The sequence below is a fragment of the Toxorhynchites rutilus genome, chromosome 1 (genome assembly GCF_029784135.1).
Source record: "Toxorhynchites rutilus septentrionalis strain SRP chromosome 1, ASM2978413v1, whole genome shotgun sequence".
NCBI lineage: Eukaryota > Metazoa > Arthropoda > Insecta > Diptera > Culicidae > Toxorhynchites > Toxorhynchites rutilus.
Window position 1 is genome coordinate 155,423,565 of NC_073744.1, and position 6,297 is coordinate 155,429,861.

The following is a 6,297-nucleotide window of genomic DNA, read 5'->3' on the forward strand; positions in this document are numbered from 1 at the left end:
TACAGAACTCGCTGATTGACCTTTTCTTCATTCTGGTGGAATGAAACTTAATTTACGTAAGTCTTTTAGTATTGATCACACCCAGCAAACATTAAATCGCATAACAAGCGTATATATAACATCATATGCCCTAAAATTTGGTTGACATATAATGCGCTTAATTGGCATATGCATGCAAAAGTGGAGGCCATATACATACATGGCAAATGCTTACCGAATTTGTTTGGATGAATATGCAACTTTGACCGGCTATAATAGCGATTATGTTGAAATTGAATTGCGATCTAATATGAATATATTCAAGAATTGTCAAAAATACGACTTTTGCCATACTCATATACGGTTTATTACAGACATAGAATAAAAACAAATGGCGCAAAATATTTTCGTGAAATGTTTATTATAGCCTCACGAATCACCATTTTTATATATGAGTATTTATGTTTGTAGAAATAATAATTGTTTGATTGACTTGTGTTGGGAGTGGAATATGACTGTTTAAAATGGCACCGATTGATGTTTGGTGAAAACTGCTCCGATGTGGGTTCGAACTCCGGTCGTCTGGATTATCATCCACCAGCTATCTCGCGCGGCTATCTGAAATTTAATTCAACAGCTGTTAAAACTTTCGAGTGCATCAGCATTTCATTGACATTTCAATATGATGTAATATGTTCTTTATTAGGATCTAATATGATTTACTGTTTCATGATTTTCTTCAGCATGCAACACGATTTACTACAGTACTGAATCGATTTAAATTATACGCATATACGACACACAATCTGTACCAGCGTAATATACGTATATGATGCGGATTAAATATATTTTACGACAGTGTACATCATAAAATTTATGTTTATTACACCGAATTGCAACTTAATTTGATAATGGTATATAAAATCGGGTTTTTACATTTTATGCGATTTCAAATAAACACGATACATACTTTGATTGATATTATATGCGATTATGATTTATTAGGATTTCTTGTAACACTTGACACGTGCAAAATTATACGATTTAATGTAGGGACAGGGTGCCCAGCAAACATTAAATCGTATAATTTTGCACGTGCTAGGTCTTACAAGAAATCACCCAGCAAACATTGAATCGTATAACTTTGCACATGATAAGTCACATATAATTTCGTATCAAATCACAATCGCATAAAATATCAATCAAAATATCGATCAAATATATCTAAAATCGCATAAAATGCAAAAACACGATTTTCCATGTCATCGATGGATTGAGTGGTAACGTTGTCGTATCAAATCGCATATCAGTCCAAAAAGCATCGCATATCGTTATATACGGCTTTATATGCGTACAAAATATGTACGTATATCGCCTCCACGTATATATATACGTATATCGCCTCCACTTTTGTGTGTATATGCTAGTTATCTGCATCATATATCATACAAATGTGTCTTGGTTGTATGTATATCACCTCAAATTATAGCTATTCATACGACTTAATGTTTGCTGGGCAGAATAAATCATAATCGCATATAATATCAATCAAAGTATGTATCGTGTATATTTGAAATCGCATAAAATGTAAAAACTCGATTATATATATCATTATCAAATTAAGTTGCAATTCGGTGTAATAAACATAAATTTTATGATGTACACTGTCGTAAAATATATTTAATCCGCATCATATACGTATATTACGCTGATACAGATTGTGTGTCGTATATGCGTATAATTTAAATCGATTCAGTACTGTAGTAAATCGTGTTGCATGCTGAAGAAAATCATGAAACAGTAAATCATATTAGATCGTAATAAAAAACATATGACATCATATTGAAATGTCAATGAAATGCTTTAACATTGACCAGTTTAATTTCATAACAGCAATGTCTGAACACATACGGAAGAATAAAATAATTAAATTTAAAAAAATTGGCTCTTATAGTCGATTACTCACAAAACATCGCAACCGCTGGAGAGAAGCTAAACGGATCGAAACAAATATGAGCGAAACTCATAACCAATTAACAGATGAAAATGGAATGTTGAATTAATCACCAAAACAAAACAATTTGGATATTGATTTGATTGCAGGAATAAAGCAATTCAATGGCTTCATTGATGATGGTAATTTATTTTTAATTTTTAATGATTTCATAAAACGTGTTTAATTTCAATCTATTACAGGAAACCATAGATTTTTTATGGATTTACAAAAAATGGACTGCTGAATATCAGCACTCGAAATTGCTGATGTTCGATGAAACATGCTTCTAATGAAACATGCAGCAAAACGATAATACAGACGACCGGAGTTCGAACCTACATCGGATCAGTCGATCGAACCGCTTAGGTCGATGGAAACGCGATTTTCTTTTTGAAATTCAATTGATACATTGTTCGCGGCAATACATACACACACTCTTTACAGATACACGGCCCGAAGGTTGTGCAGTCCACTGATCATTCAACAAGAGTCAAAGGTTGTACCGCTCATGACAACTCTACACGAGCTGATAATTGTGCCGGCTAGTGACCATTCTATCCTTGATTCCTCGAGTCGAGAAGACGTACGACGCTAGATATGGGATAAATTTGTTCGATATATATTACGATTCTCTATATATGACGCGATTTAAAATACACAGTCTCGTTTCAGATAGCGGTTGGTTAACGTTCTTTCCTAATGGATATATCACATATAGCGGTTTCGCTAGATACAAAGTCCAAGAGCAAAATCATTTCAGTAGGTCGACGCTGTTGTAACCGGAATATATCGCACACAGAGGTATGATTTTCCGTAACTTCAAATTTGAGGAGGTGATGCATCGTCAAAAATGAATCATAAATCATCCATCTCCAACTGCTTCTACAAAACAACGAAAATTGTCGACCCTTTTTCAGTGTCACCAAAATTTTCAACTAAAGAATCATTTCTATGATTTTGATGCATTCTAGTTTAATATCTGAAGAGCAATAGAATTAAAAAAAAAATAATTTAGTATTTCTACGTTAACCGATGCGGTCGTTTTTTGGACTTGATCCCTGCTATATTCTTATATAATTGGAAAACAAATTACATTTCAAATTGCTCAAGCTTCTACATAACACAAAGAGCGCTACAAAAGTTTTTTTTAAATAAAACAAAAACGGTTTTGGATATCAATGAAATTGTTTATTCATGTGAAAGTACATTTGAAGCCATTATGTATGGAACTCGATTTCTTTTGCATGGCCACCACAGGCACGCTTGCAGAATTCCAGACGTTGAACCTAATTTTCGACGGTTTTCAAGCATAAATCGGCCGATACTGCTGCAATTTCACGTTCGATATTCGTCTGAAGCTCATCAATCGTCGCTGGCTTGTTGGCATAGACCATAGACTTGACCTAGCCCCACAGGAAATAGTCTAACGGCGTCAAATTCCACGACCGAGGCGGTCAATTGACTGGGCTTTTTCGTGAGATAACACGCTCACCAAACATGGTTTTCAATAAATCGATTGTTATATCCGCTGTGTGGCTTTTGGCCCCGTCCTTTTGAAACTACATATTGTCCAAGTCCATATCATCCAATTCGGGCCAAAAATATTCGGTCATTATCGAGCGGTAGCAATTCCCATTCACAGTAACGTACCGGTCTGGATCATCACGGAAGAAGTATAGACCAATGACGCCGCCGGACCATCAGCCGCATCAAACCGTAATTTTTCGGGATGCAATTTTTTATGGAGTACGTGTGGATTGCTACCTGACCAATAAAGCATATTTTGCTTATTGCCGAAGCCATTCAGCCAGAAATGAGACTCATCGCTGAAGATGATTTTTCGATGAAAATCCGGATCATTTTCAAGTTGTTTCTCAGCCCAATTCACGAAGATACAACGCTTCTGGTGGTCAAGCGGCTTCAGTTCTTGCGTCAATATAATCTTGTAAGGATGTAGGTCAAGATCTTCTAGGAAAATTTGCCACAACGACGTCACAGTGATGCCCAACGCTTGAGAACGACGTGTGAGAGACCGATTAGAGTCTTCCTCAATTGATGCGTTAGTGTAAAGTGACCAGATGGTCAGAGGTCTAACGCGGGACACAAAAAACAAAACGTTATGTGTATACGTTATGTGAAAATAAACCATAGTTTAGCGAATCTCATTTATTCGTGAGACTCTTAACATGTGTCCTTGCAATTAAACCTGATCTGTATTATTTCTTTTTGAGTATCGTCACTCAGTTGTGATTTTTCCGTGGATTACTGAAAATCACTCGCTCTGTCAGGGCATTTAAGCCTAGCAAGTATGATTAACATTCCACAATTTTCTTCAAATTACCGAATGATATGCTCAAAAATTCCAGTCCATTTTTCATCGATTTTAGTGTTAACGTATGCATTAAAAATGGACTATTTTCGGATGACAAAACAAAAACTACAAAAAAATATTTATTGGAACAAATTTTCCTTAAATATTACGTTTATTAAGCCTACAACAAAAATGATTCAAGGCTGTTGATTCGTAGCAGCAGCACTGTCAAGCAACTTGATGATTTTTTCATACTTCCAAATCCACCCCATAGCAAAGGAGTTAGACATCCTGAGGCACATTGTGTCCGCCAGATATAGCCGATCTGGTATTTACAACATCTTCTCCCTGTCGCTCATTAAGCCGGGAGATCGAAGCAACCGGCCAAACGGTTAATGAGAATCTGGCCAAAATGGACATTCTTATGCGGAGCGTCAGACGAGACCGGCCGTATCTGAGCAGCAGGCAATCACTCAGAAGGAGTAGCTTCAGGTGCTGGTGAAAAACTTTTTTCCGGCGAAAGAAGTGAAAAACTTCTTTTCGTGCTCATAATGGAAGACGAGACGTACTTGATGCTAGAATTCAACGAATGGCAGGGGACATCAAGTTTTCGAAGAAGGTCCTTCTCTGAAAGACGAAAAGGGAATGTCCGAACGAAGTACGAAGTGCTTCAGCCCATTATGCCAAAAGATCACTGGAGAATGGATAATGGATCGGCTGGAGATAAATATTGTCGAGAAGACCGCCAAATTGTAATATTGAAATATATTGATATCGCGGGACATTTTCGTTCCTTTTGCCAAATGCGGGACGTTTCGCGGGACGTAATCTTACGCGGGACATTTTGTTGAAATGCGGGACGTCTGGTCACTTTACGTTAGTGGCAGCAATATTCTCGACACTAAGGGCACTTCTTTGTCTTACTGGCACGGGAACATTTTGTACTGTGCCTGTGGATTGGCAGGACGATTATGACGACCATAAATTGGACGTAGCGCTCTTAAAGTTGAGGCCATTGACTCCGAATTAAGGAGTACATTTTAAATAACCTCGACTAAACATTGTTGGATCGTTTATTTTTCCCTTATGAAATGGCAAACCTTACTGAAGAGAAATGTCAAGAGAGCGGAAAAAAATATGGCGTCGTTTGCTGTCTCCATCGGTCTACCTTTGTAGCGTCCCTATTAAAATACCCGTTAGAATGAGAAGAGCCGCCCCTACGAGTTTGTGATATATTGACATTGACACGAGCAATCGATTAGCATTCTCTTTATACTTTTCCTTTTTATTCTCAATAAATATAACATTTAGTACAACAAGAATTAAGAAATTTTTCCACACAATTTAATATAGTTTTTTTTTCTGTTGTCTTATCATCTGCACAATTTCGCTCCAAATTGATTTATTACTCAATTTTGAAAAGTTACACTTTTTTCTAGACTGGATCCGACCGTTTCGGTCTTAATTCACGATACTAGTAAATAAGAGTTTGTGTGTCTGGTTTTCGTTTTTTTAAGTCTGGACATTTATAATCACGAAATAAACCTAGCTGATCTGAATTGAGTTATTATTTTCGATTAATTTCTGACTGATTTTTGTTCTTAGCTTGCGTGGCTCGTTTATACCTGTCTTTTTTTGTCATTTCTGGTTTTTAACTCCGCCCTTTCCTATTTTTTGCCGACTAGTTGTGTGGGTTTTTGCTCTCCCCCATTTTGCTCGCATGATGCACCGTTCTGTTTTTGTTGCATTTCTCCTTCTCTTTTTTCTTGTTTTCTGATTGCTTAAAATTTGTAAAAATACTTGTATCAAAAAATATTATTGTTTTATTGTTGTTTATTCGAATGTAAGTTTGGGTGTCGGTGTGGTTTGTGGACCATTTTTCACCCACGCTCTTGAGGGTGTGTGTGTGTGTGTTTTGTAATCGGTAATCTTCGGTGAGAGCAGATTGTGTGAATCGGAGTATAATGACAACAGAAAGCGGTAACATTGGTTTAGCGATTTTCGCTCGATT